Source organism: Triticum dicoccoides, chromosome 3B, assembly GCF_002162155.2.
Source record: "Triticum dicoccoides isolate Atlit2015 ecotype Zavitan chromosome 3B, WEW_v2.0, whole genome shotgun sequence".
Taxonomy (NCBI): domain Eukaryota; kingdom Viridiplantae; phylum Streptophyta; class Magnoliopsida; order Poales; family Poaceae; genus Triticum; species Triticum dicoccoides.
The window spans coordinates 164,710,134-164,721,204 of NC_041385.1; positions in this window are offsets into that span (position 1 = coordinate 164,710,134).

Below are 11,071 nucleotides of genomic sequence, written 5' to 3' on the forward strand. Positions count from 1 at the left end.
CCATGCCACCTTTCATGAATTTCTGGTGAGTTTTGGATTTATGGGGATTTAAAAACCGAGATTCCAAATGTTTGAGGACGAGCCAAGACGCCGGTACAGTTGTAATTCATTCACATTCCTGGCATGGGACCTAAACATGCACCCAAGGACACATGTATAATTTTTCTAGCCATTTTGGTGAACTAGAGCATGTATTTGTAGTTCAGATTTGAATTATGGACATTAAATGCCTAGGAAACTCAATTAGCGTATAAAAAGGCCAAACGAACCCTGAATAAGTTTAAATTTCATCATGGATATTCTACCGTTCCATGTTGCCCATAGAAGAAAATAAAGGCGAAAAGAGGCAGTGATTACATTTCGCCACAAGGGGAACACGTTTCCTTATCAGAACCACGAGGCTTCTTTGAGAGAAGCTCCGGCTTGTAAGAGGTTTGTAATAAAGCTTTGCCCAAATTGGACAATGTTTTTACCACGACATATATGATCCATGACGTGACACCATGCCAACTTTCATGACTTTCTAGTGAGTTTAGGATTTACGGGGATTTAAAAATCGAGATTCCAAATGTTTGAGGACGAGCCAGGATGCCGGTACGGTTGTAATTTGTTCCCATTCCTGGCATGGGACCTAAACATGCACCCAAGGACACATGTATAATTTTTCTAGCCATTTTGGTGAACTGGAGCATGTATTTGAAGTTCAGATTTGAATTATGGACATTAAATGCCTTAGAAACTCAATTAGTGTATAAAAAGGCCAAACAAACCCTGAATAAGTTTAAATTTCAGCACGAATATCCTGTCGTTCCATGTTGCCCATAGAAGAAAATACAAGGCGAAAAGAGGCACTGATTATGTTTCACCCACAAGGGGAACACGTTTCCCTATCGGAACCATGAGGCTTCTTTGAGAGAAGCTCCGGTTTGTAAGAGGTTTGTAATAAAGCTTGGCCCAAATTGGACAATGTTTTTACTACGACATATATGTGCCATGACGTGACACCATTCCAACTTTACTGACTTTCTTGTGACTTTAGGATTGACGAAGATTTAAAAACCTAGATCCCAAATGCTTGAGGATGAGCCAAGACGTCGGTACGGTTGCAATTCGTTCCCGTTCCTAGCATGGGATCTAAACATGCACCCAAGGACACATGTATAATTTTTCTAGCCATTTTGGTGACCTAGAGCATGTATTTGATGTTCAGATTTGAATTATGGACATTAAATGCCTAGGAAACTCAATAAGTGTATAAAAAGGCCAAACGAACCCTGAATAAGTTTAAATTTTAGCACAGATATCATGTCATTCCATGTTGCCCATAGAAAAAAAATACAAGGTGAAAAGAGGCAGTGATTATTGTTTCGCACACAAGGGGGACATGTTTCCCTATCTGAACCACGAGGCTTCTTTGAGAGAAGCTTCTGTTTGTAAGAGGCTTGTAATAAAACTTGAGCCAAAATGGACGAAAAAATTCCTCGATATATATGTGCCATGTTGCGACACCATGCCAAGTTTCACGATTTTCGGGTGAGTTTTGGATTTACGGGTATTTAAAAAACAATATTCTTCTCATGAAATGTTTTCAAATAGCACACGGTTCACTCACGAAAGCCGTTTTCCTACCAAACTGTGGCCGATGCCCCCTCCCCCCTGCTGCGCGCCCGATCTGAGTCGTGTGTTCTGATTGGCCAGAACCGAAATCCCACGGATCGTACGTTTGCACCGTTGGATGCTCCGAGATCGAACGACAACCCTCAGCCCTTTTGACAGCACATGCGGTACATGGGTAAGCACTGTGCGCATTTGTCGTGCTAGCTCACGCTTCCTTCCCTACTACGTTTTTTAAACAGGCTACCGTTTCCCGCAACTCCTCTCATCGGTTCCCCACCTCTTCTCCCATCGTTTCCTGCTAACAGTGTTAGTGCTCATTGAAGGCTAGGCGGCGACATACTGGCCATGTAAATATCACACACAATTTCTAAAAGAACAAATGTGCATGATAGGAGGGAGTAGGTCCCATAGGGTGACCAGTGTGAAACGCCTTAAAGGCAAGGAGGCAATTCCTATCAGCAAGGTGCAGCTTCCCATCCGCTAGCCTAGTCAAATAGAATGCATAATTTAAGCGTGCTCGGGCTGGAGTAGTCGAAGGATGGGTGACCCGGTGGGAATTTGCATATCTCAAGCTTCATTTAATTGCCATGACATGGTCATTATAGAGATAAAGAGATAAATATCTCTATAGTGACATGTCATGGTGATTATATAAACCTTGGGACCCTTTTTTGCTAATTTGTAGACTATGTTTTTATGGGTTATTTTTTGCTCCAAAAATTAAAGAATGATTGACTCTATAGTGACCTGTCATGGCGATTATATAAACCTTGGGATCCTTGTTTTGCTAATTTGTAGACTATGTTTTTATAGGTTATTTTTTCTCTAAAAAATTAAAGAATGATTGACTCTATAGTGACCTATCATGGCGATTATATAAACCTTTTTCAGGTCGCATGCAGGGTATAGCGGGCTGGGTGTTCTGATCGAGCATGTCTCCCTTGTGCGGTTTATAGACGCAGCACATATATGTGGGCTCCCCGAGGTATATATATTATCCTTTACCGATAATGACGGGGGGGGCACACAATCTATCCCGTTGACCCAACAATGAGAAGGGTTTGACCATGATGGTTTCCTATTGATATGTGTGCCATGCTAGACCAAATAAAGTTTGAGCGCATGTGTGGGATGACCGCCCACCCCCCTACCTCGAAGTTGGGAAACCGACATGTAGGTATTTAACCAGACTCGGAGTCGGGTACGGTGTTCGGTTTGTAATGGAGTTGGTGGCCCATCAAAGTTGTGCATTCGGGATTTAAACACATCACACACCACCGTACCCATACATATTTTCAGTCTGCATGTAGTGTATATGGGGTTTTCTGATCGACCACGTCTCCCTTGTGCGGTTTTCTGTGATGACACGCATATGTGTCGGCTCCCCAAGTGTACATATATCATCCCTTTGACCGATAACGAGCGGTATGTGTTGGCCATGAATGGATTCCTCCTAGTTTGTGTTAGGGCCGGCACTGTCACATGTCGTTCAACCAAAGCTCGAGCTCATGCGTTGTCAGGATTCCCTCCCACATGCTCCGATTGCTGGGTTCGACCTACATCATACCATGCGTATCTCGTCCTTAACTGCCTTTCCTTCATCGTTGGTGTCTGTATCGAGAGGTAGGCACCACATCTGAATTGTACAATATTCTATATTGAAAACACACATCACCCCTTCCAACATACATCATTTTGGGCCGCATGCAAGAGGTGCTAATTTTGTGGTCCCTCTCGTGCGATTTTTATGATGGTTCAATCTATTGGCCCAAGCGGTTTATCAAGAACAATAGTTGTCGTTTGACCAAACGATAGATTCATTGGTACGTCTTATGGTAGGTCATGGCGACATGCATGTATGACCAAAGTATCATTACGTGCATCCACCCAACTGACACGAAGTGGGAGGTGGTGGGCCAAGCATCCTAGCTAGCTACGACATCATGTAATTATAGATATATCCAAGGGTGCTTTCGGGTTTGCGAGGCAGGTGCCACCAAAGTTGTGCATTGTGTATTTAAAGTTTAAAACATCACACCCAATATTCCTACATATATTTGGCCACTTCCAGGTGGTTCTTGACTTCTGGCCCCTCTCATCGATCTTTGATGATGTGCCCAACCGTGGGCCCGCACGGTAAAAGTTGTGCATTGAAAATTTGAACATCACATACCACCCTTTTAATTCATATATACTTGGGCCACATGCTGGTGTGGTTGTCTTCTAACCCTCTCTAAAGTTTTTTTTGCTGCAAAGATTCTGATGACGCTCGATGGACACGGGTACAATGTCTTAAGCGTTTGCGATGCTAGTGCGTTGTGAATCACGATGACTGCGCAAGCACGAGAAAAGGTGGAGGCACTGGCTCAACCGTGTGTGAAACAAGTGTGTTGTAAAATCACCACCACTGCGCAAGCGCGAGCAAATGGTGGAGGTACTGGCTTAACCATGTGCGATGCAAGTGCGTTGTAAAATCACCATGACTGTGCAAGCTAAAGGCGTGTAAGTTTATTTAGAAATTTGGACGAACCGTGTGCAATAGACCAGCTAGCTAGAAATATAAAAACAAACTACCCGCCTTGAGCGTTGCAAAAATTGGCAGTTCCACCACGCATATTCTTATTGGACCGTGCACATTCTTGGGCACTCCCGCCCCGCATCAATTCCTTTACCCAAATTTAAGTAGTCACCATTCTTCAACCATCGCCCACACTCCTCCAACACTGACCTTATAGTAAAATTGCAGCCAAGGCATTTGAACTGTCGCCCTCCCTCGTCCACAACCATCCTCACTCACCATTACTAAAATTTTCAGTAGCCGCAGCGTAGCCTCAAACACCACCACCTCCCCCCTCCACAGTCCCCCACCCGGCCCCCTCCCCCTCGAACCCTAGCTCGCGGTTGCCGCAGGCACCGCCGCCAACCCATGTCGGTCTCCCCGTTCCTCCAAGCTTAGATAATGAAGTTCAGGTTACCCAGCGATTCCCATACCATTGCCCTACTCCCCCAAGTTTTTAGATGAGGCCTACGGTGTCCCTCCCCACCAAATCCACATCCCCTGCTCTAGAATCTCGCAGCCTAAGCTCGACCACTTATCCCGGGGAGCCCGACGAGCGTTCAGCCAAGAAGAGGTTTATCATGGCCTCTCCGGCGAACATTGGCGAGGTGGCCGCCGTTCTCCTTGACCTATCGATCTCGGAGCAACACGTCACCGCGGAAGACGGCAAAGATGTTGACTACGTTGCTATGCCAAAGGCTTCATGTCAGCCGGCTTGCGTATTACTGTATCTCGGGAAAGCTGGCTACGACATCAAGCTCGTTGACAGCGGCGGCTTCGCACGGGCCATGTCATAGGTTAAGTGGTCCATCCAAACCCCTCTGGTTCAACCACCGTTGATCTCTTCGACGGTCCTGCCGCTGATCTCCTCCGCCAAGCGGTCAAGGATTTGCGATCCTTATACGCCATCGAGCCCATTTTGTTAGTTTTAAAGGACATGTTCTACAGCGGTGGCTTGGGTTCCTCAATTGCCAAGTCAGATCTCATCGAGCACAACCACGACCACGAGGAGGGCACTCGCAAAGGTTCTTCCAAGGTGAAACAACCCATCTGTGACATCAGAGAGCGCACCATGGGTCTGTGCTCTTCCAACTTGAAGGATCCCGTCCATGAAATGTGAGGCAACATCCTATCAGCAAATCTTACCTTTTCTAGTTTGCCAACCCGTACCCTTTGTTGTAGTAGCATTTGTCGTGTGGTGCTAAAACTATGTCGTGTTTAATTATTTTATTATGCAAAAATGTATTGTTCAATAGGGTTATGTGATGTTTAAGTATGAATTCTCCACTTCAGTTTCAGAATGGCTGTATTTGGTTGTTTATAGTGAGTAGATGCCTTGTTTATCTGTATTTGGTTGTTAGGTTGGTTGCAGTGAGCATTTATCCAGTTATCGAGTCGATGCCTTGTTTATATGTATTTGGTTCTTAGTTTGGTTGCAATGAGCATTTGTCTAGTTATCAAGCAGATGCCTTGTTTATCTGTATTTGGTTGTTAGGTTGCTTTTTTAGCATTTGTCCAGTTTTCAAGCAGATGTCTTGTTTATCTTTATTTGCTTGTTAGGTTGGTTGCAGCGAGCATTTGTCCAATTTTCAAGCATATGCCAGTTTATCTGTATTTGCTTGTTAGGTTGGTTGTAGTGAGCATTTGTCCAGTTTTCAAGCAGATGCCATGTTTATCTGTATTTTCTTGTTAGGTTGGTTGCATTGAGACAATGTCCAGTTTTCAATGACTATATTTGGTTGTTATATTGATCATTTATGTCTTGTTTATTCCAGTCATTCATAATATGGTGTTCATTGTGTGCAAGTCGGAATTGTGCTCGACCGCATCAATACCAGTTTGAACGGCTATATTTGGTTCCAGTTATGCCTGGTGTAGTTAACACATGCAGTTTATTTCAGTTTTACATATTTATCCAGTGTGATGTTTAAGCATTACCTGTGTTCTATTCATTTTCAACAATACCAGTTTGAATTGCAATATTTGATGGCTGTTAAGCCTGCTGTCGTTAACATTGCCTTCCATTTTATATCTGCTTTAACAGCATGCTGAAACCAACACATTCAAGCTATCATTTGGAGATGATGTTGTTTACCTTTGCTATATTTGTTTGATGTTAAGATTTTTGTACTTATCATGCCTTTCCACTACTTATGGAGGACAACAACGGGAGTGGCCACCATTTTCTGTCGAGGTTTACTTCATCCCTCGGCTTGTACTCCCCCTGTCGTTCTAGAATATAGTGCATATAGATCCAGGCCTGGACACTTGTTAACTTCTAATATTGACTTGTTGCTTGTAGATACATATGCCCTTGGCAAGGATCCACGCATCGACCCTTTTTGTGTATGGGGCAATGATATATTCATGAACAAGAATCAGGTGAGGAAACTGATAAGGATTATTAGCAAAAAGATACAAATGGTGGCAAGCAAATTATTTGTGTATGCTCTATCCAACACAACAGTGAGCTTTAGGATGGTTACTACAAACCTGCAGTCTTCTCTTTTTACTGCCCATAATGAGTTGTTAGACAACAATGTCTGAATCTTTTTCGTTCGCAGTGGTTCCCAAAGCAGTTCACTCAAGATTACCTCTTAAAGTACATGATTGGTGGACACACGCGATGAAGGTTAAAGTATTTCATTCAGACTACAATGAGTATCGAGACGTCATAATGAAGACAGTGAAGGATGGACGGGCAGCCATCACAAGGGGTTGGCCAAGAGTCGTGCGCGCATTACGCATGGAGGAGGGCAAAATATGGGCCTTCCACTTCACCTTCTCCAGCAACCAGAATATCTTTCGCCTCTCTCTTTATAGTCTTTAGTACAACGGTGATTCATCATTCTTTACTTGGTACTTCTGTAGTTCTTCAGTATATGTACCTGTGCATGGAACTATGCATTCGTGGTTGAACCTATATTTGTAATAAACATGGTTAGATATGAAATAAGTGATTGCCTACTTTCAAACTCAAAACACGTGATTTTAAATTAGAAATTAATTAGGGATTAATTAGGGATACACTGCACATTGTATGCGAAAGCGAAACGTCTGCGATAGACGTGGAGATCAGACACGTCTCTAGGATCCGCTACATGATCAGCCAAGAAAAACGTGTGCGATCAATCTCCATTGCACACACAATCAGCCAAGAAAAAACGTGTGTGATCAAAATCTCCACTACACACACAATCAGCCAAGAAAAAATGTGTGCGATTAACAACAGCATCGCACACAGTTCTTTCTTATTAAATGTTTGCGAGAGTCACCTTATCACACACACTTCGAAATTATGGAATGTTTGTGATGTTGTGCGCATCGCAAAGTTTGGTCATAGAAGAACACGTGCGATGGGTACTTCTTGGATTAACTATGTGGGATGTACATACTAATGGAAACGTATTCCTTGGATGGATTGTGTGAAATGTACATAAGAACGAATATGTTTAGCGGGGACTGGCTGTATGGGATGTACATATGACCGGAAACGATTTCTTCTATATAATTGTATTTTTTAGCACTACTGTACGTATAATCGTATTTGAGCGCTCGCTGGTCGCACATGACCTCATTTTGCCGAGCGTCTGTGTCAGGAGGGCATATCCCCGACAGTTTCTGGGTTGTGTGGGAAGGACCCCCTATCGCAATCACTCACTTGACGACGGTTCCGAATGCCGTCGCGAAAAGGGTTAAAAACCGTTTGTATAGCACCAATGCGTACCCGTGTCTAGACATTTACGGATTTGATTTGTGTAGATGCTGGTAGATGCAAAACTTATGGGAGGCACCAATGATATGCCTGGTCATTGAGGAGTTCAACTTCGCTATGAATGAGGACCAAGAGCTAGGTGATGATACCAATTGATGTTGAATGCTTCAGGTAAGTGTATTATTACCCTGCATTTTCACTTGGTCATGTGGGTTTGAAGATGGAGCTTATTTGACTATAAAGTTGTGGACAATTCACTTTATAAACATATATGACCAAGTAAATAACTTATATGTTGTTGGGCTGCAGACATCCTCCTTCTGTTGCGGCGATGCATAGTGCATTATTATTTTACAATATTCCTTTATACTAATCTTCTAAAGTTAAACATGTAAATGTGGATATGAAGTATTTTTATGTGAGCAATACAACAACAAACATTTTTAGGTGGTTTAGAAACTTATGTCAGATGTTTCCCTTTATGGTGTTCAGGTCATAAAGTAAAATCAATATCTTTTGCTCGCTCACCGTTTTTATTTGTTACTTTTTTCATATTATAAACCTAATTATGTCTCTCTCTTTTTGAAATAACATTATCAATAATTATCCCTGCTACTGTTTCAAGGTCACATAAGTACATCATTTAGTTAGACAGATTATGCAAAGTACATGATAATAAACGAGAGCCATACTGATTGAGATTATGCAGTGAAGGTTTTCTCCTAAAATAGTGAAGGTTAAGGTAACATTTCTCAAGACGGAAAGAATGATCTTCCTAGATAGAGTAAGGTCATGCAACGATCTATTTGCTTACATATATTTTTGTTCTCTCTTGTGAACTTATAAGAACTAAAAAAACAACCTATTTTTGTCAAATTTCAAAAGCGTGGAGCTATTTTTTTCATTCTTTGTGTCCACCTCTCATGTTGTTCTTATGATAAGCACTTTATGCTAATATGCATCTCATGACTAGATGTTTTTTGGCTGATAGAATTCTTAATAAACCTTTAAAACAAGGAGTTTTTAGATACTCAATATAATGGTTGGCAATGGTCTGGTGCTCAACATAATTGTCTTGTATTAAATAAATAAAATTACTTTGCTTTCACCAATTTATCACCCTTTTCTAATATTTTATTGTCAATTCTGAATTAGGTTAAATCAGTTCATGAGCAAGGACCAAGGTTGTGACGCCCGGGTAATCATGCTACAGTAATCCCACGTTAACAAGGTCACGTCACCCCGATTACTGTTGCTAATCTCGCGTTGACTCAGAACTATTCAAATTCAAATTTGAAATTTTTGTCAAGCATCAAAAAATTTCAAACATTAGAAAGAAAATGTTCGGAGCATGCCAATATTTGGCTAGGTGTTTATGGTGAAGGAACCGTGCTTTTATAAAAGGCCTAAATAATTAAAATGAATTAAAACAGAAAAGAAATAAGATAAAAAAGGAAAAAGAAAAGGATAAAAATAGAAGACTAAAGAAAGGAAAAGGAAAGCCCTTCCTCGGGGCCAACCAGCCCAGCTGGCCACTCCAGTCGGCCCGGCTGGACCGGCCCACCCCACCTCACCTACTAACCCCCCTAGGGACACCGAACCCTAGCCCACGAACACCACTCCCCCTCCCGCACGATTCCTCCCAGTCTCCTCCTCGTTTCCCCATTTCTGGATCTGGATCGGGTCACTGCCCCGACCCCGACGCCGCGCCCCATCGCTCGCCGTCGCCACCCCGTCGCCGCTGGACCTCGTCGTCCACGTCCTCAGCCCCGACGACCGCGCACGTCATCGCCCTCGCCGGATTTGTCAAGCCCCTCCTCGCCGGACTACCTCCTCTTCGACACGCGTCTCCGACCTCCTCCTCACGCCCCACTGCCTTTGCCCTACGGCCACAGTGAGCTACCACCTCCCTCCTCCCTCTCCTCCCCAGTGCGCGCGTGCGCCCGTCGTCGCCCGCTCAGGCCTGCTGCCCCTTCCGCGCCTCGCGCCACTGTGCCCCGTGCACGCCCCGTCGCGCCCTTGGCCGCGACCGGCCGCGCGCCTGTTGGCCTCCATCTCGCGCATGCGCACGTGCATCTAGCCTCGTCCCTGCTCGCCCGCACCCCCTGGCCTGTACTCTGACCCGCCCTAGAGGCGCCTCGCTCCCGCGCCGCTCCGTGACAGCCGACGCCAGCCGCCGTGGCCACGGCCTCGTCCGCCCCCAAGTGCCCCCTGCTTCCCGCTCGTCGGCTCCTCGGATCGCCGCCTCGTATCCGTCCCGTAGCGGCCCTGCTGCTACGCCGCGACGACACGCAGCTCCGGCCCCCTGCGCCGTCGTGGCCGTCGGCGCCCAACGCCGTTTTCCCCCTGTCGACCTGAACGGGTGCCCAGCGCCCGCTCCAGGCGCCCGCCAGCGCCCGAACCCACTAAGGCCCCTGGGGGCCTATGACAGATGGGCCCCACGCCCAGAGAACGTTAAAAAAAGGGGAGAAAGAATTAAAAATAATAATTAAAAATATAATTAATTAATTAAATAACTTAATTAATCCTGATTAGAGTAACCTAATCACTTAGGTTAGTTAATTAATTTGTTAGGTTAGTTAACAGTCAATGACAGCTCGGACCCGCACGTCAGTTTGACCCAGTCAACATCATGTTGATTGCTGATGTCATGCTGACATCATGATGACGCCAGCATGCACTATTCTGGATAATGTTAGAATTAAATAGATAATAATTTAGAAAATAATTTAAAAACTTTGAAAATTAATATAAAATAATCCGTAACTCGGATGGAAAAACTTTGTACATGAGAGTTGCTCAGAACGATGAGACGAATCCAGATACGCAGCCCGTTCGTCCGCCACGCGTCCCTAGCATAGCAAACCCGCAACATTTCACCTCCGGTTCATTTGTCCGAAAACGTGAAACACCGGGAATACTTTCCCGGATGTTTCACCCTTTCGCCGGTACCACCTACTGCCGCGTTAGGGCACACCTAGCACCGTGTATTGCCATGTTACGCTTTGTGACGCTTTGATTGCTCTGTTATTTATTGTGTTCCCCCTCCGTTACTTCTTTCCGGTAGACCCCGAGACTACCGGTGACCCCCAGTTCGACTACGGAGTTGATGACCCCTCCTTGCCAGAGCAACCAGGCAAGCCCCCCCCCCCTTGATCACCAGATATCGCCTATTCTTCTAT